The sequence below is a fragment of the Rhinatrema bivittatum genome, chromosome 1 (genome assembly GCF_901001135.1).
Source record: "Rhinatrema bivittatum chromosome 1, aRhiBiv1.1, whole genome shotgun sequence".
NCBI lineage: Eukaryota > Metazoa > Chordata > Amphibia > Gymnophiona > Rhinatrematidae > Rhinatrema > Rhinatrema bivittatum.
Genome location: NC_042615.1, coordinates 401,490,766 through 401,511,837, shown reverse-complemented (window position 1 = coordinate 401,511,837; position 21,072 = coordinate 401,490,766).

Genomic DNA, 21,072 nt, shown 5'->3' with positions numbered 1-21,072 from the left:
TGCCAATCTTCCCGAGTTCAATAGAAGGCTCTGTCGTAACTTATATGGGATATCGCCCTTTGGAATTTGCATCAGGTTTTCTGGTCTATAGGGGCGCATCCACTCCAAAATAAATAGAAGGGGAGTAGAGAACTGCGTGTTATTGACCCAATCATATATGTGCCGAAGGAGACACGCGAGATTGTAATCTCGCCAATTTGGGCACGAGAGCCCCCCATAGATTCGATCTGCCATCAGAGCAGAAAGCGGTAATCTAGCTTTACGTTTGCCCCATATAAAGGTACGGATTGCTCGATTTATTCTAGCCAGATCCTTTTTTGTCAACCAAATCGGGAGTTGGTGCATGACGTAAAGCCAGCGGGGCAATTCCATCATCTTAAGTAAAAATATTCTGCCTATTAAGGACAACGGCAAGGATACCCAAGCTTGTAATTTATGTTCCATATTCTTAAGCAAATGCTCTACATTTACTCTGTACAAGGTGGATATATCCTTAGGAATCCTGACTCCTAGATAGCACATGTCCTTGGTTACCCATCTTAATGGGAAGGTGCCTTTCCATTCTTTCTGTAATGATACACACAGTGGCAAGGCTTCTGACTTGTCAGTATTAATCTTAAGGCCCGCAAATTCTCCAAATGCGACTTGGTGTTGTAAAACTCTAGGAAGGGACTCTTGGGGATCTAGCAAAAACACCAAAACATCATCAGCAAATGCTGAAACCTTAAAACTCTGCTTCCCCCAGGTAAATCCCTGTATCATAGGGTCCGACTCTAGTTTACGTAATAAAGGGTCTATAGATAGTATATAGAGTAACGGGGATAACGGGCAACCCTGTCTAGTCCCCCTGAACAGGGGAAAGTCCTCTGATACTTGGCCGTTCGCTAGAATCGCTGATATAGGGTTATGATAGAGCATAGAGATATTCTTAACAATGTCCCCATGAAAACCATATCTCTCCAAAGCTGAAAATAAATACTGCCAGGAGACCCTATCAAATGCCTTTTCCGAGTCAAAGGCCACCACCATAGCCTTCTGACCAGATCTTTGACATTCTTCCATGGAAATAATCAATTTAGTCATATTTGCGCTGATAGCCCTCCCTTTGACAAACCCAACTTGAGTGCTCGTGATTATGTCAGGAAACACCCTTCCTAATCGGTCTGCCAGAATTTTGGCAAACAGTTTTGCCTCAAAATTTAATAATGAGATCGGTCTATATGCTGCTGGGGAAGCCAGGTCTTTACCAGGCTTCTCTAGTACAGTAATGAAGGCTCTGGTGAATGCTACCGGGAAACTCCCCTTTTGCTGAGCCTGCTGATAAAAACGAAGCAGATCCTTCGAGGCCTGGTTTATCAGAATTTTATAATATTCTGCGCTCATACCATCCGGCCCAGGTGCCTTATTTAATTTACTTCCTCTAATAGTATAGAGGATCTCCGCCATGGTGATCGGAGCGTTCAACCTTTCTAATTGTTCCCCCGAAATGGATGGCAGATGCAGGTTCCTAAAAAATTCCTCTTCCTGCTTAGCCCCTCCAGCCCTATCCTCTGTGTACAGAGATTGATAAAATTTGCGAAATACTGCACATATATCCTTGCTATCAGTAAGAGGTCGACCTTGCGCATCCTTCAATTTGTCAATGTATGTTTTACCCCTCTGCATCTTCACCATATTTGCCAACAACCGTCCCGCCTTGTTACCAAACCGGAAAAGTCTATGTGTACCCTTCTGCATAGCCTGTTGAGCTCGTACATGTAACAACGAATTTAGAAATTGTAATATGTCTTTATACAGCCTTTGATTCTGACTCGAATTACATTGGGCAAGCTGCACCTTTGCTTGGCTTAATTGGGCCTCTAATGCAACAATGTTTTTATGCATGGTTCTGGATTGTGCTATTAGGTACGATGTGATTTCCCCTCGCATGACCGCTTTGCTAGTCTCCCAATATAATTGTGGGTCTATTTTATGCTGTTGGTTATGAGCTTCAAATTCCTTCCATCTATCCTGCAGAAAGGCAATAAAGTGTTTATTTGCTGACAAGTGGCTTGGAAATCTCCATAAGGGAGGCACATGTGCTGCAGGCCCCATCTTGACATCCACCCAAATGGGAGCATGATCTGATATTTGAATGGTACCTATTTCTGCCAGCTGTATTCTAGGAAAGAGGCTATCTGCTACCAATATGTAATCTATCCTTGACATGGTGGAGTGCGCCCGGGAGACGTGAGTATAGTCTCGCTCAGTAGGGTGCAATCGCCTCCATATGTCTACCAGATGGAGTTCCCTACAGAGATAAGCGATTCCCCTGTCTCCCAATCCACCGATCGTAGGTGAGGCGTTTGATTTATCCTGGCTAGTATCGTGTACGCAGTTAAAGTCCCCAAGCAATATAAGAGACCCCCGCATAATAGGAAGGAGCATGGTGACAATCCGCTGGAAGAACGAAGGAGTGTAGGCGATGGGAGCATACGCTGAACAAATTGTAACCTCCTTACCCTGCAAGGTGCCCACAAGTATAAGAATTCTCCCCTCCTTATCTGAGAGCTGTTGGGTCAGCGTGAAGCTAAGCCGTTTGTGGAGGAGAATGGCAGTACCGGCCTTCCTTCCCACTGCCGGGTTATAAAAACATTTTCCCACCCAACTACGTTTAAGCTTCTGGCTTTCGGTCTCTGATAAGTGCGTTTCCTGCATCCCCACGACATCCGCCCGGCATCTGCGCAATGCACTTAATATCTTTTGCCTCTTAATTGGGGAACCTAGCCCCCCCACATTCCATGAACAATACCTTACGGAAGTCATAAGTGTAAGACCACTGGCTTGGTCTGCACAAGAGTTCTGTGAAAATGGTGACTGCAGCCCCCCAGCCTGGGCCCCAGCCACTGGCATCTCCATGCTACCTGGAACGAGCGAATAACCCTGTGAGCCATAGTAAGATCCACATACCTGTGAGAGAGAGCAACAATCAGAAACGTACCCCCCACCCCTCTAAAACCCCCTGTCCCCTAACCCTCCTGAAAAAACCCCCTCCTCTCCCCAGTATGAATTCCCCAACTTTCCATACTCCCCCAATACCACATAACCAACTTACAAAGAAGTATAACAAAATCCCCTAGAACGGGGTGAGAAGTCATGTTTAGATGCGTTCAGGAGCTGCCTCCCACAATTTTGCAGTCCAGCGAAATCAGAGACAACACAAGAGAGAAAAGGAGAAAAAAAAACAAATAAAAAATCTTTCACCTTCTCTCCTCTCTCCCTTTTCTCTCCCGTTCCCTTCTCTCCCCCTGTTTAAGGACACAAATAAGACTGTCAGAGTATTTTTTTCCCTTTGTTTCTCCTCTCCTTAAGGGCCCGCATTCTGGCCATCCTTGACTAAGCCGCACAATGCCATTTACTTTATCAGCGGTGGGGCTCTGTTGCGGCAATCCAGTGCACGGCTTTATCCGGAGCATCAAAAGTAAAGATCTTGCCATCCTTCCAAATTTTCAGAGTCGCTGGAAACTGCAGTGCGAATCTAATGTTTTTATTAAACAGCTCATTACATGCAGGAGAAAATTGCTTCCTTTTAGCCGCCACAGACGCTGAGAAATCCTGAAAAATCACAATTTTTTGGTTCTGGTATTTAAAGTCCTTAGTTTTTCTGAAAGCCGCCAGAATCAGCGAACGCTGAGCCCAATCCAGGAATCTCGCTATCACTAAACGAGGGCGACGTTCAGCCTCTCTCCGTGGGCCTAGTCTGTGAGCCCGCTCTATTATTAATTTGCCCTGCAGCTCTGGGAGGTGTAAGTCTTTTGGCAGCCATTCCTCCAGTAACGGTTTCAGTTCAGACTCCGAAATTGCTTCTGGTAAGCCAAGAAATTTAAGATTATTGTGGCGTGCCCTGTTTTCAAGGTCTTCTACCTTATTTTCGGCCAAATGCAGCGATTTCTCCACCTCCGACAGCCGCCCGCTTAGAGCCACGTGGTCTTCCTCTACAGCTGAAATCCTCCCCTCAGCTATGTCGATTTGGCGACCAATATCACTTAGGGATTCTTTGAGAGCGGCAAAGTTATCGTTAAGATTAGAAAATTTAGGCTCTAAGCCCGTAAGAACCGCCTCAGTCAAGCGCGAAACCGCCGCTTCATCTAGCCCCCCTCCTTCTGGGCTCCCCTTGCCGTCGGCCATCTTAGGATCCGGGTCTGCCGCTTTAGGTTTCTCTTTTCTCACCAGTTTTGAAGTCATGGTGATCTGTGGGATCCTCAAAATGCAGTCGGGGCTCAACCAGCCTTCCTATGGCCACAAAATTCCGCGTTTTTCGCTGCTTTTAGCACCGGTATTTAGGCTTTAGTGTGAGGCAGCTCCCGGAGCTCCGTAAAGCACATCTGCCACGGGTCACCGCATCACGTGACTCCTCAGCGTAGCGTCTTTAAACGGTCTCGTCGGGGAACCACGGTCCTGTCCTGAGAGAGGACCGTCAGGGCGGATAGGCGAACCTTACTCAGGTCGAGGATATACTGTGGAGGTTCTTGGTCTTCTTCGGAAAAGGAGGTCCGAGAGAGAGCATCCACTCGGAGATTCTTGGCCGCCGGTCGGTATTGTAAAACGAAATCAAAGCGGCTGAAGAACAGGGCCCAGCGGGCTTGGCGGGGGTTTAGTCATTGAGCCTGGGACAAAAACTCTAAGTTTTTGTGATCCGAATATACGGTGGTCGTGTGTCGGGCCCCCTCGAGCCATTACCTCCATTCTTCAAAGGCGAGTTTGATCGCCAACAGCTCCTTGTCGCCGATGGAGTAATTGATCTCGGCGGGGAGAACTTCCTGGAGAAGTAAGAACATGGCAGGAGCTGTCCGGAATCGGAGTGTTGACTGAGGACCGCTCCGACGGCAATGCTGGAGGCGTCGACCTCGATGATGAAAGGTCTGGTGGGATCGGGATGACGGAGACAGGTGTCCGTGAGGAACGCCTCTTTTAAATCGGTGAAAGCTGCTACTGCAGCGTCAGGCCAATTCTTGGCGTTGGCTCCCTTGTGGGTCAGGGCAGTAAGGGGAACGACCCGATGCGAGTACTGTGGAATAAAATGTCTATAAAAGTTAGCGAAGCCCAAGAATCTCTGAAGGGCCTTAAGACCCTTGGGTTGAGGCCACCTAGTTATGGCAGCTACTTTCTCAGGGTCCATACTGAATCCTGTGGAGGAGATGATATACCCGAGGAAGGGCAAGGCCTTGGCTTCGAAAACGCATTTTTCGAGCTTGGCGTACAGGTGATTGTCTCGGAGGGCCTGTAGGACTCGAGCGACGTGGCGACGGTGAGTCTTCAGATCCTTGGAGAAGATGAGCACGTCATCGAGATAGACAATGACATGGGAGTGGAGCATGTTGCGTAGGACCTCGTTCATGAGTTTCTGGAAGACGGCTGGGGCGTTGCAGAGTCCAAAGGGCATTACCAGGTACTCGTAATGCCCATCCCTGGTATTGAAGGCCGTCTTCCACTCATCCCCAGGGCGAATACGGACAAGGTTATAGGCCCCTCGGAGGTCTAGCTTGGTGAAGATGCGTGCTCCCTGAAGGCGGTCCAAAAGCTCAGGGATGAAAGGAAGCGGATACCGGTCCCGCTTGGTGATGGCATTCAAGCCACGATAGTCTATACATGGACGGAGGGAGCCATCCTTTTTGGCCACGAAGAAGAAGCCGGCTTCGGCGGGCGAGCGAGAAGGACGAATGAAGCCCTTGGCAAGGTTCTCAGTCACATACTGAGACATAGCAGTAGTCTCAGGCAAAGACAAAGGGTACACCCGGCCACGGGGAGGTGTGGTGCCCGGCAACAAGTCAATTGGGCAATCAAAAGGCCGGTGTTGGGGAAGTATTTCAGCCATTTCTTTGGAGAAGATGTCCGCGAAGTCTCGAGATGGCTCTGGCAGCAGAAGCGAGGAGCAGAGGTGCAAGGTTTTCAGAGGACGTGGGAGACGTAGACAATGTTCAAAACAGAAGGGACTCCATCAGGTTAGCTGAAAGTTATCCCACTGAATAACAGGCGAGTGCTGTCGCAACCAGGGTAGTCCAAGAACCGGGGGTGCACAGCTCGCTCCAAGACTAGCAGGGAGATCTCTTCCAAATGAAACAAGCCTGTCTGGAGAGTCAAGGGAGCTGTGGAGCAGGTGATGACACCAGGGAGCAGGGTGCCCCGGATAGAGGAAATCCACAGTGGAGGGACTTTCTGTAGCGTGGGGAGAGACAGCTGATTCACCAGGTTAGCCACGATAAAGTTCCCCTCAGCACCAGAGTCGATGAAGGCGCGGATCTGGAGCTCCCCACCAGGGTATTTCAAAGTCACTGGCAAGGTACATAGAGGAGCTGATCCTGTAGAGCCTAGGTGTAGCTCCTCGGTATAACCTAGGCACGGTCGTTTCCCGGAAGTTCCGGGCAATTGGTGAGGAAGTGCCCCTTGCCTCCGCAGTAGAGAAAGAGGCCCAGCGAGCGGCGCCTCCTCCTTTCTTCGGTAGTCAGCGAAGATCTACCCAATTGCATGGGTTCTCCACTGCTGACGGAGGCCGGGAGAACCTTAGGAGCCGGGGTTCTGGAGGCAGTGGATGACTGTGGTGATGCCTTACGGAAGGAGCTGGTCTCCTTGTCCTGCTGCTGAAGGCGACGATCCACCCTGCCAGCGAAGTCAATTAAGTCATTTAAGTCCTCCGGGAGGTCCCGGCCTGCTAACTCATCCTTGATGCGACTAGCAAGCCCCTCCAGGAAGATTCCCCTAAGGCAGTCATCTCGCCAGCCAACCTCCATGGCCAGCGTGCGAAAGTCAATGGTATAATCGGCCACCGAGCGTGTCCCTTACCTGAGGTGCAAGAGCTCCGAGGCCGCGGTGGTCTGGCGTGCAAGATCATCAAAAGCGAGGCGGAAGTTGAGGACAAATTCCTGCAGATTCTGTAGCAAGGGGTCCTGACGCTCCCACATGGGTGAAGCCCAGTCAAGGGCCTTACCATCCAGTAGCGAGAAGATATACGCCACTTTAACTGCGTCTGAGGGAAACTGTGCTGGCAGGAGGGCAAAACGCACGTAGCACTGATTTAAAAAACCACGGCAAGTCTTGATATCCCCGGCATACCGGGTCAGCATGGGTAACTGAGTCACTGAAGCTGAGCTGGGTGCTGGTGCCGGAGGAGGGGCTGGAGGCGGTTCCGGAGGAGGAGCCTCCATGCGGGAGACCAGCTGTTCCACGGTAGCAGCAAGTGAATCAATACAGTGCTGTTGCTGCTGGAGGCGTTGTGCCATCCCCGGAATGGCCTGCAGGCTTGGGGACTCCGCCGATTCCATGGCCTTGCAAACTGTTGCAGTTGGAGACTGCTGGCGAGATAGTGGATCCTTGGGCTGGCCTACCTAGGTGACAGGGTAGGCCAGGAGGCGGAGCTACAAGCAGGAGGTGTTCACCCGGGAACCAGGAATCCCCCGGGAGGTGTCCGTAGGGCACTGGGACCTGGGACTAGGAACTGAGGCTGAAAGTCCAGGGGCTTGAGATAGGCTAGACCGGGACCAGAGCAAACAGGAAGGACAGGAAGGTACCCGGGAAGCAGGAGACTGGCTGTACAGGGCCGAGGGCCGGCTGAAGGCAGGGCAGCAGGCGGCAGCGGAGTCTGTAGCAAACCGGGGCTGAAGCAGGCTGTAGACTGAAGTGGAGTCGGTAGCGAACCGGAGGCTGAAGCAGGCTGTAGACTGAAGCGGAATCAGTAGTGAACCGGAGGCTGAAGCAGGCTGTAGGCTGAAGCAGAAGCAGGCCGGGGTCGGAGGCTGGCTGCAGGCTGAAGCGGAGTCAGAGGCAAACCGGAGTCAGAGGCAGGCAGCAGGCTGAAGCGGAGTCACAGGCAAACCGGAGTCAGAGGCAGGCGGCAGGCAGAAGCGGAGTCACAGGCAAACCGGAGTCAGAGGCAGGCAGCAGGCTGAAGCGGAGTCAGAGGCAGACCGTGGTCAGAAGCAGGAACATGGAGATCACCAGGAACGCAACTAAGAACAACTATGAAGTTGTGAACCTCGTTGCAAGGCAATGAGAGAGAGTTTGGACGCCGGTTATATCGGGGCCCGGGCGTGACGTCAGCAGCACGGGCGGGGCCAGGCTTCCGGGGGTTGAGCGCTCAAGACGGGCATCCTCGCGCGCGAGACTGACTAGAAGCAGGCACGTAATGGCGGCTGCCATGTGGAGTGAGAGAAGCCCCTGGGGTCCAGAGCAGGCGGAATGCGGCAATTCCTGAAATGGAGGTAGGCGGGTTTGAGCCCTGAGCGGAGGGAAGTGGTAGAGACTGCAACAGTTAAGTTTATTAGAAGGGTTTCAGTGCCGCGGTTCTTCCTGAAGCCATGTTGTGCGGGGTGGAGTATGTTGTTTTCAAGGTGCTCGTTTAGTTGGAGCAGCACAGCTTTCTCAGTCAGTTTGGCCAGTAAAGGGAGGTTGGAGATTGGGCGATAATTATTCAGGTCTTTGGGGTCTATATTCTTTTTCTTAGGGATAGGAGTAATAATCGCAGTTTTCAAGTTTTTAGGGAGAGAACCCTCTTCGAGTGACTTGTTTACAATTGCAGCAAGTGTAGGAGAGATGATGTTAGATAATTCTTTTAGAATTCGGGTAGGAATCGTATCTAGCTCGTGTTGAGCTGGGTTAATTTTTTGAAGCATCTTTTCTAGTGCAATGCTGGAAATTGGTTCGAAATTCGACCAGGTAGTTGTTGAGGAAGAATTGTGGGGTACATTAAAAAGAGGAGTGTTATTGAAAGATCCTGTGATTTTGTCAATTTTGGTTTTAAAGAAATTAGCAAGTTCTTGACTTAGGTTATTAGTATCGGAGGTTGGATTGCACATTTTGTTGTTTTCTATTAGGTTTTTTACAATGTTGAAGACAGAATTTGATTTATTTGTAGCATTTTTGATCTTTAGACTATAGTATTCACGCTTGGCGTTTAGTATTTTTTTCTTGTAATCTGAGAGTTTCGAGCTATAATGTTGCAGGGTTACTTAGCTTTTGGATTTGCGCCATTCTTTTTCCAGTTTTCTAAGATTAGATTTCAAGTTAGCAAGTTCCGAGTTGAACCAGGGGTTGATTTTTGCTCTCTTATGTTTTATAAATTAATACTTGGTCATAAATAAAAGGGGGTGTTATCTCGCTAAGTGTCTGCCAGTTTTTCTGTTCACCCCTGTGTTTAGTTCCTGGAAAGACTCCTGATCTGCATTGGTTGAAGCCAGTTCCTCTGAAGCCTACAAAATGAATCAAAACCTGGAAGAAATGGTGCGCACCATGCAGGCACAGATGGAAGTGCTGATGCACCACAGCAGAGAAGAAAGGGACAGAGCGGAGAGTTTTGAAGAAGGCCCAAGAATGACAGTGATGTATTACCTAACGAAAGAAAATGCCTGACTCCTCAGGGATGCCACAAAAGCCAGGAGACTTATACACAGGAAGGGATTGAAAAGACCAGAGCAGCCTTGGGAGTGCTACACATAGTGGAGAAAAATCAGTTGGAAATAGTCAAGAACCATTTGCTGGGACAGGCAAAAGCCACAGCCAAGTATGCAAGACCAAGACCCAGAAATGTAGAGACGCTATTCAATTATTGAGTGATATTTGGTGACAGTATTCCTGTAAGCTCCCAGATTACAGAAGTTTCATAAAAACAGGCAGACAGCAACTGAAGATCTATGCACATATGCCTATAGTCTGCAATGAAAGCTAGATAGAGCACAGGCCCAGGATCCTGATTGCCTAATTGATCCAGAGAAAATGCTAAAAGAGCATTTTGTAACAGGTCTCAGAGATAGCAATTTAAGAAGAGAGCTAGGAAAATGTTTATTTGAACACCCTGACAAAACTTTTCAAGAGCTCCTACAACTGGCTATTTCTTGGGCAGAACAAGAGGTAGCTACAAAAACTGAGGAAAATGCATCTCAATTATTGGTATGTGGCAAAAACGAAGGGGTGAGCAGAACACTAGTGGTGGAACCAAATGGATCTACAGCAATGGATACCATGAGTAAAATAATCTCGACTTGCCTAGAAATTCAAAAAAAAAAAAATTGATGTAGCAGCAGGACAAAGTGGAACAGCAACAACAAAGTCACTACTGGGCACTGTCAGCAGAACATCATGGTCAGATACTAGAAATAGAACTGTGTACCAGCACAGATAAATATCCCCTCCAAAATATTACTGTACAATCAAACAGATCCAGATATAACCTTCAAGAAATGAATGAAGTGATATCATCTGCTTTAGATGTCAGGAACTTGGACCTATTGCCAGGGACTGTGAAAGTGAGAAAATAAGGAATCCACATGTTAGAAAATGGTCCAGTAGTCAAGAGACTTAGGAAGTGCCTGTTGAATCAAGAACAGATGTGATTAAACCACCAGAACAACAACCAATCAAGACAACAGAAGAGCTGCCCACCACTTCTACTGTACAGCTCCAACAAAGTAAAAATAAAGAGCAGGTTGAATAAGAGAAAAGGAAGAAGAGGGCCATTGGTAAAAGTCCCACTCTGGAGATTATCATTGGCTCTGTACCTACAAAGTGTTTCGTAGACACTGGCTCTGATGTGACCATCATCACTGTCTCATTTCCATAAATATTTTGAGCAGACTTGTAAACTTGAGGACACTAGCTGGTTAAAGCTAACCACTACATATGGCCAAGATTTCCCCATGTTTGGTTATATAAAGACATATATACATGCCTGGGGTAGAAAATAAACAGTGCTGCTTTCTCATTGTGCCTGATCGCTCCCCTGCTTAAGTACCCAGCATCTTATGAACATAAGAACATGCCATACTGGGTCAGACCAAGGGTCCATCGAGCCCAGCATCCTGTTTCCAACAGTGGCCAATCCAGGCCATAAGAACCTGGCAAGTACCCAAAAACTAAGTCTATTCCATGTTACCGTTGCTAGTAATAGCAGTGGCTATTTTCTAAGTCAACATAATTAATAGCAGGTAATGGACTTCTCCTCCAAGAACTTAGCCAATCCTTTTTTAAACAAAGTTATACTAACTGGACTAATCACATCCTCTGGCAACAAATTCCGGAGTTTAATTGTGCGTTGAGTGAAAAAGAACTTTCTCTGATTAGTTTTAAATGTGCCACATGCTAACTTCATGGAGTGCCCCTAGTCTTTCTATTGTCTGAAAGAGTAAATAACCGATTCACATCTACCCATTCTAGACCTCTCATGATTTTAAACACCTCTATCATATCCCCTCTCAGCCGTCTCTTCTCCAAACTGAAAAGTCCTAACTTCTTTAGTTCTTCCTCATAGGGGAGCTGTTCCATTCCCCTTATCATTTTGGTCGCCTGTCTCTGTACCTTCTCCATCGCAACTATATCTTTTTTGAGATGCGGCGACCAGAATTGTACACAGTATTCAAGGTGTGGTCTCACCATGGAGCGATACAGAGGCATTATGACATTTTCCGTTTTATTCACCATTCCCTTTCTAATAATTCCCAACATTCTGTTTGCTTTTTTGACTGCCGCAGCACACTGAATCAACGATTTCAATGTGTTATCCACTATGACACCTAGATCTATTTGTTGAGTGGTAGCACATAATATGGAACCTAACATTGTGTAACTATAGCATGGGTTATTTTTCCCCATATGCATCACCTTGCACTTTCATTTCATTTGCCATTTCGATGCCCAATTTTCCAGTCTCACAAGGTCTTCCTGCAACTTTTCACAATCTGCTTATGATTTAACAACTCTACAATTTTGTATCATCTGCAAATTTGATTACCTCATTCGTCGTATTTCTTTCCAGATCATTTAAAAATATATTAAATGAATGTGCTGCAAGATATCAATGTGTATAAGCTGACCACTGAGTTCTCACCAGGTGCTAAATTGTCTAAAGTATGGAAAGCCTTGCAATAGAAAAATGCTGCTCCAATAGGCTTTGTAAAACTGGGGCCTAGAAAGATTACACTGCCACCCTTGACCAAGGTGGCAATGTAATCGGACGATGTGTGAGGCTTCAACAACTGGTGGTTGAAAAAGTAGTAGTCATAGCATCAGATCAAATCATATTACCATCCACCGTATTGGTGGCAAATACATTAGACAGTCTGCAAAAAGACAAAGTGTTGGTCTGGCTCATAAATGCGGGGCAGAGACAAATACAACTGGCTCCAAGGGCAAAGATAGTTGAAGTTATTCGCCCTCAAAACGTTCAAACAGCTGCTCCTATCTCCATCCAAGTAAATGGTGATAAAATCCAAGTACAACCTGATCAGTCACAAAATCTAAGTAGCCCAGTGGTGACCAATTACAGTGAGATCTCAGTAAAAATGCCATGGGATGATTTGTCCAGTGAACAAAGACAGGTATTGCAGCAATTGCTTCAGAAACATCAGTCCATCTTCTCTGTTTCTGATATGGACATTGGCTATATAGAATTGGTTAAACATAATATACACACTGAAGAGGTGGCACCAATCAAGCAGAGGTATAGGTGAGTATCCCCCCACATCTATGACAAATTCAAATGGCACATACACGACCTAGGAGCACAAGGAATTGTGAAGGCCAGCAATAGTCCCTGGGCATCTCTGGCTGTGATAATAAAAAAGGAAGATGGCTCAATTCGCTTTTGTTGCAACCATCACAAATCAGGTGACAATCAAAAATTCATACCCTCTGCCCAGAATAGATGAATCCTTGCATGCATTCAGTCGGGCAACTCTCTTCTTATCTCTGGACCTAACAACAGTGTACTTCCATGTGGCCATGGACTCCAAGGATCAGCAGAAAACATATGTTACCACCCCATTTGGTCTCTCTGAGTGGACTCGAATGCCATTTAGCCTCTGTAATGCTCTTGTGACATTTCAAAGGCTCATGGAGCTGGCCTATAGTGGCCACCTATTTGACATCCTCCTTCTTTACTTAGATGATATCCTGGTGTCCTCTTGTGACTTCAGTAGTCATCTGGAGCACCTGGACAGAGTATTCTAGCAATTAGCAGAGTGTGGCCTGAAACTCAAGCCAAGCAAGTGCAAGCTGCTATGCAGGGAGGCAAACTATCTAGGGCACATGGTCTCAGAGAAAGGGGTAGCAGTGGTTAATGACAAAATCAAGGCTCTGAGGAATTGGCTACCACTGAAAACAGTAACTGAAGACAGGCAATTTATGGGGTTCGCCAGTTATTACAGAAGGTTTGTGCTATCTTTTGCACTGATCTCGTCACCTCTCCACTAATTGATAGGAAAACCAAGGAAGAATCAGAAGCTGCAACCTTTTCACTGGACCCATGACTGCCAAATAGTTTTTGATATGCTCAAAGATAAATTAATGTTCAAACTGCTGTTTATATTGACAACTGATGCCAGTTTTCATGGGGTAGGAGCCGTTCTGAGCCAGATACAAGATGGACAAGAAAAGGTAATTTCTTATGCCAGTTATGGATTGCAAAGGTCTGAAAGAAATGATAAGAATTACAGTGCATTCAAACTCAAGTTGTTGGCATTGAAGTGGGCCGCTACTGAAAAATACAAGGAGTATTTGATGTACAAAACGTTCACCTCAAGAACCAACCATAACCCGTTCAAGTATCTGGAGATGGCACAGTTGGCAGAACTAACATTTGAAATATGCTACAAGCCAGGTTGTCAGAACGTGGTAGCTGATACATTGTCCAGGTTGTCCCATGAGGAAGAGCCAGAGATCATGGATCCAGAAAAAGACTTTAACAACTGAGCCGAGCCAAATCAGGCAATATTTCTGGGAAAAAGAAAAATCGCCTGTCCCTGCTAAGGCACAACTGATAAAACAAAAACCAGGTATTAATATGATGGGGTACTTGTCTGATGCCTTGAGACACATGCAACAGCAAGATCCAGACTTAAGTGAAATAATCCAAGCAAAGACAAGCAGCAGGATCATAGATACTTCATAGACCAGAGCCCAAAGAAAATGGTGGTCACATCTAAATAGGCTAGTCTGCAAGCACGGCCTATGGTACAGAAAAATATACAAGAGCCCAGGGACTATCAAGAGATACTACAGTTTCTCATACCTGTTGCACTTCAAGAAAAAGTATTTTGAGCAAAGCATGATCATGATGGACATCTAGGAGAAGAGACCACTCTAAAGAGTTTGAGAGCTGATTACTACTGGCCTAACATAGCAGCTGATGTACATATGTAGATACAACAGTGCTGTAGGTGCATTTTGTCCAAAGATCTTTTCCCACAAGATCACGCAGAACATGGGCAATTTAAAGTCACCTATCTTCTTGAGGTACTAGCAGTTGATTATACCATGCTAGAGCTTAGTTCCAATGGCATCAAGAATGTATTAATAATGACTGACATGTTCTCTAGATTCAGTATTGCACTACCCACCTGTATCCAGACAGCAATAACCACTACTAAAATGATTACACAAAAGTGGATTAACAATTATGGGTGTCCTGTGTGCATCTATTCTGACCAAAGGAGAAACTTTGAGTCAGCCATCATCCGAGAAATGTGCAAACTTTATGGAATGTGAAAAAGCACAACAACCCCTTACCATCCAGAGGGCAATGCTCAATGTGAGAGGTTTAATAGGACCTTATATGACCTGTTGAGGACGCTGTTCAAAAAGAAAAAAATAAAATGGGTGATTACTTACCGGAACTGGTGCTGTCCGACAACAGCAGAATACACAGTTCAACGGGCTACTCACATTTCTATCTGCTCGTTGGGAGAGACTCGAGACTACCATATGACCTCCAGATCAAACAAGAAGAAATACCAGAGGGGATAGAAAAACAGCAGGACAAGCTTCAAGTGGCAGACAGCATCACTCAGAAAAATTCTGAACGTCAGTTTTATAAATGAAAAGGGCAGTTTGATTGTCGCACCCAAGGAGCCATCATAAATGTGGGTGATAGAGTGCTTTTGTGGAATCTGAGACACAGGGGTCAGAGGAAGATGGTTGAGACTTGGGAATGGCATCCTTAGAGAAACCCAGAAACATAGAAAATGATAACAGAAAAGGACCAAACGGTCCATCCAGTCTGCCCAGCAAGTTTATGAAAGCATATGCTGTACCATACAAGTCACCCCCTTACTTAGTGTTATGGTTTTGAGGTGTTGGAGTGGATTCTTGGATACTGCGGCGATGGCCACTCCCACAGGGAGGAGACCCATGAGGAACCGCAGTACTAGTAAAGGCAGCTGAGATGTTGAGTAGGGCGAGGAGGTAACAGTTGCCTCGGTCCATGCCTATGAGTAAGTGGTCCGTGAGGGAGAGCAGGAGGGTTTCTGTATTGAGGTATTTATGGAAGCCGTATTGGGCTGGATGCAGAATGTTGTTGCTTTCTAGATATTCTGTAAGTTGGATGTTTACAATCTTTTCCATAATTTTGGATAGGAAGGGCAGGTTAGAGATAGGGCAGAAGTTTGCGGGGTCTTTAGGGTCTAGTGTTGGTTTTTTTAGGAGGGGCTTGACAATAGCTTGTTTGAGAGCATCTGGGACAGAGCCTGAAGAGAGGGAGGAGTTTATGATGTCTGCGATGGGTTTGCATAAGTAGCATGGGTTTGCATAAGTAGCATAAGTTTGCATAAGTAGCATGGGATCTTCTTAGTGTTTGGGTAATTGCCAGGTTCTTGTGGCCTGGTTTGGTCTCTGTTGGAAACAGGATGCTGGGCTTGATGGACCCTTGGTCTGACCCAGCATGGCAATTTCTTATGTTCTTATGTTCATAGTTTGTCTTTTTGGAGATGATACTAAGATCTGCAACAGATTGGACATGCCAGAAGGAGTAGAGAGAATGAGACATGATTTAAGAAACCTTGAATGGTGGTTGAAGATATGGCAGCTAGGATTCAATGCCAAGAAGTGCAGAGTCATGCATCTGGGGTATGGTAATCCAAAAGAAATGTACATCTTGGGGTGTGAAGGGCTGTTGTGCAAGGAGGAAGAGAGGGACCTTGGGGTGATCGTGTCTAGCAATCTGAAGACAGTGACAAGACGATAGCTAAAGCTAGAAGAATGCTAGGCTGTATAGAGAGAGGAATAACCAGAAAGAAAAAGGAAGTGATTGTCCCCTTGTAAAGGTCCCTTGGTAAGGCCTCACCTGGAGTATTGTGTTCAGTTCTGGAGACCGTATCTCAAAAGGGACACAGACAGGATGGAGGTGGTCCAGAGAAGGACAACAAAAATAGTGGGGGGTCTCTATCAAATGACTTATGAGGTGAGGTTGAAGGACCTAAATATGTATACCCTGGAGGAGAGGAGGTGCAAGGGGGATATGATACAGATACCTGAAATGTTTTAATGATGCACAATCAACAAACCTTTTCCATTGGAAATAAATCAGTATAACTAGGGGTCACGTCAGAACCAATGTCAGAAACATAGAAATGATGGCAGAAGAAGACCAAACGGTCCATCCAGTCTGCCCAGAAATCTTTCACACTTATTTTTTCATGCTTATCTGTTACTCTTGTCCCTTTTAAGTAACTTTTTAGTTCTGTTTCCCTTCTACCCCCACCATTGATGTAGATAGCAGTGTTGGAGCTGCATCTAAGTGTAGTATCTAGCTAATTGGTTTGGGATAGTAACCGCCGTAATAAGCAAGCTACTCCCATGCTTGTTTACCCAGCCTGTACATTCAGTCCTTGTTGGTTGTTTGAATATAAATCCTCTTTTCTTCATTCCCCCTGCTGTTGAAGCAGTGAGCTGTGCTGGATATGTATTCCAAGTGAAGTATCAGACTTGATTCGGGGTAGTAACCGCCGTAACAAGCAAGCTATACCCATGATTATTTGTTTTACCCAGACTATTATTTATTTATTTATTTAAGGTTTTTTTATACCGGCATTCATGAAGAGTTCACATCATGTCAGTTTACATAAAAAACAGGGGTGCAATGAATATAACAAAGAACATAGATAAATGTGAAGAAGAGATGCAGTTACAATTAACAAGGACTATTGAACTGGGGTGGAGGAAATAAAGAGAGAAGAAGTTAATTATATACAGGTATACAATATATACAGAATACAGTATAATATATACAGCTACTGTGTAGGATATTTTGCTGGTGAGGCGTATTAGTTGGAGTTCGGGAATGCTTGCCTAAACAGCTATGTCTTGAGTCGTTTCCTAAAGGTTAGGAGGCATGGCTCATTTCTGAGGTCTGGGGGATGGAGTTCCATAAAGGTGGGCCTGCTGTGGAGAAGACTCGGTCTCTTAAGGTGCTGTGATTAGTGGTTCTCTGTATGCTTCTCTGGTCAGTCTTGTGGATTTGTGTAAGCGGAGGGTAATTTGTAGGTTGACTGTGGTATGTTGGTGAATAATTTTGTATATCAAGGTAATTCAGTCCTTGTTGGTAGTTGTCTGAATATAAATCATCTTTTCTTCATTCCTCCTGCCATTGAAGCAGAGAGCTATGCTGGATATGCATTGGAAGTGAAGTATCAGGCTTATTTGGTTTGGGGTAGTAACTGCCGTAACAAGCAAGCTACTCTCCTGCTTTTTTCTGGATGCAAATCCTTTTTTCCACATTTCCTCTTGCCGTTGAAGCATAGTGCAATGTTGGAGTCACATTAACCAGGTGTATGTTTATTGAATAAGGACGTTAACCGTGTGTGTGTTTATCTTTTCTTCATTCCCCTGCCGTTGAAGCAGAGAGCTATGCTGGATATTCATTGAAAGTGAAGTATCAGGCTTATTTGGTTTGAAGTAGTAACTGCCGTAACAAGCAAGCTACTCCCCTGCTTTTTTGTGGATGCAAATTCTTTTTTCCACATTTCCTTTGCCGTTGAAGCAAAGAGCAATGTTGGAGTCGCATTAACTGTGTGTATGTTTATTGAATATGGATATTAATCTCCAGGTAGTAGCCGTCATTCCCTCAAGCCACATCCTCTAGACTTTATGGATCCACAGTATTTATCCCACGCCCCTTTAAAATCCTTCACAGTTTTGGTCTTTACCACTTCCTCTGGAAGGGCGTTCCAGGCATCCACCACCCTCTGCGTGAAGAAATACTTCCTGACATTGGTTCTGAGTCTTCCTCCCTGGAGTTTTAAATCGTGACCCCTGGTTCTGCTGATTTTTTTGCAATGGAAAAGGTTTGTCGTTGTCTTTGGATCATACAGGAAATATGTGGATCATCAGGAAATATTTCTTCACGGAGAGGGTGGTAGATGCCTGGAATATCCTTCTGGAGGAGGTGGTGAAGACAAAAAGGGTGAAAGATTTCAAAGGGGCATGGGATGAACACTGTGGATCCCTAAAGGCTAGAGGATGGAAATAAAGAAAAGAGTGCTGGTGTGGCAGTTACTACCCTTAACCAATAAGCCTTCATACTGTTGATGCAACTCCATTATTGCTCTCTGCTTTTATGGCAGGGGGTAAAGAGGAAAAGGGGAAAAGGGGAATTAGATTCAGACAGCAACCAACAAGGATTTTGGATTTTACAGTCTTGGAAAACAAATAAATAAGCAAGGGGGGAAAACAAATATGCATGGGGTAACTTGCTGGTGTGGCAGTTACTACCTTTAACCAACATGCCTGATACTTTGGATGCAACTCCAACATTGCTCTCTGCTTCAACAGCAAGAGGTAACAGGGAATTGGACTCAGACAGCAACCAACAAGGGTCCTGACTTTGACGGTTTGGGAAACTAAGTGCTGCGTCCGTCGGTCTCAGACGGCTTCGACCTCTGTGCCTCACCTTTCTTCCTTCTCTCTCCTCAAGCCTTGGGAAGATGGCTGCTGCCGTGTCTTCATGCCGTTCTCTCCAGCGTCCCCGGAACGGCAACGGCGATGGTGTTCGCCATGTTTCTCCTGAGGGCCTCCTAGGGTGTGTGCGCGCACACCACCCACGTCTTTATCCACGTCACGGCGGGAACCTCGGGGGCGTTCCCCTCGAGTGTCATCATGCCATCCGGGTATTTAGCCTGCCCTTCGTTTGCTAACAAACTGAGCTAGCAAGGATTGGATTGCCTCCGGTCTAAGCTGCTCTGCCGCTTCCGTGCTGCCACTGGAAGCTCTCTCTACCCTTCGGGGTCATTCATCTCTAACCTGGGTACCCGCTCCTCGGGGACCCTTATGCTTTCTTTCAGGTACCTATCTGGGATACCTGGTACTCGCTCCTCGAGGGCCTGCTCTCCCTACCTTGGTGCCTACAATTCATTACTTCTGCCTGCCAGGATATCCATCACTACAGCTACCTACTTCAATGAGTAATCTAACCTTGTCAGCCTGTCTCACCTTCAGCTCAGCACTGGGAGTCTGCATCCGGGGCTTCCTCTACTACCCTGCGCTGTCTACCATCTACCCAAGTGTGGGACTGGTCTTCCCTGCTGAGCACCCCTGGACTACTTCTACTGGGTTACCTCACTACTGCCACCTCCTGGGCAGTACCATCAAGCTGTATAATAAATACCAATTCTCTGTGTCTGCGTGTATAGAGTCTAGCCTAGTACTGCGGTTCCTCATGGGGCTCCTCCCTGTGGGAGTGGCCATCGCCGCAGTACCCAAGAATCCACTCCAACACCTCAAAACCATAACACTAAGTAAGGGGGCGACTTGTATGGTACAGCAGATGCTTTCATAAACTTGCTGGGCAGACTGGATGGACCGTTTGGTCCTTTTTTGTTATCATTTTCTATGTTTCTGGGTTTCTCTAAGGATGCCATTCCCAAGTCTCAACCATCTTCCTCTGACCCCTGTGTCTCAGATTCCGCAGAAGCACTCTATCACCCACATTTATGATGGCTCCTTGGGTGCGACAATCAAACTGCCTTTTTCATTTATAAATCTGATGGTCAGAAGTTTTCTGAGTGATGCTGTCTGCCACTTGTAGCTTGTCCTGCTGTTGTTCTATCCCCTCTGGTATTTCTTCTTGTTTGATCTGGAGGTCATAAGGTAGTCTCGAGTCTCTCCCAAAGAGCAGATAGAAATGTGAGTAGCCTGTTGAACTGTGTATTCTGCTGTTGTCGGACAGCACCAGTTCCGGTAAGTAATCACCTATTTTATTTTTTTCTTTTTGAACAGCATGCTCAACAGGTCATATAACATATAGCATGCTCAACAGGTCAGAAAAAGACTTAAGACCTGGCTGTTTAAACAAGCATTCCCAGACTCTAACTAATTCTCTTACCATCAACTAAACATCATACAGCCAGTACTACCCCTTCTTTATGTAAATATCTATAGCTAATGTTTAGCTAATGTAAATATCTTTATTGTTATCTAATGTTATCCTATCCTGTATTTTCTCTTCTCCCAGTTTTATCTCCCCTGTTATTTGTAACTGCTTACTTCCTCACCAATAAGTTACGCAATTGTTCATTGTACACCCCTTGTTTTATGTAAACCGGCATGATGTGATTGTATCACAAATGCCGGTATATAAAAATCTTAAATAAATAAAATAAATAAAATATAAGGTCCTATTAAACCTCTCACATTGAGCATTGCCCTCTGGATGGTAAGGGGTTGTTGTGCTTTTTCACATTCCATAAAGTTTGCACATTTCTCGGATGATGGCTGACTCAAAGTTTCTCCTTTGGTCAGAATAGATGCACACAGGACACCCATAATTGTTAATCCACTTTTGTGTAATCATCTTAGTAGTGGTTATTGCTGTCTGGTTACAGGTGGGTAGTGCAATACTGAATCTAGAGAACATGTCAGTCATTATTAATACATTATTGATGCCATTGGAACTAAGCTCTAGCATGGTGTAATCAACTGCTAGTACCTCAAGAAGATAGGTGACTTTAAATTGCCCATGTTCTGCGTGATCTGGTGGGAAAAGATCTTTGGACAAAATGCACCTACAGCACTGTTGTATCTACATATGTACATCAGCTGCTATTTTAGGCCAGTAGTAATCAGCTCTCAAACTCTTTAGAGTGGTCTCTTCTCTTGGATGTCTGTCATGATCATGCTTTGCTCAAAATACTTTTTCTTGAAGTGCAACAGGTATGAGAAACTGTAGTATCTCTTGATAGTCCCTGGGCTCTTGTATATTTTTCTGTACCATAGGCCGTGCTTGCAGACTAGCCTATTTAGATGTAACCACCATTTTCTTTGGGCTCTGGTCTATGAAGT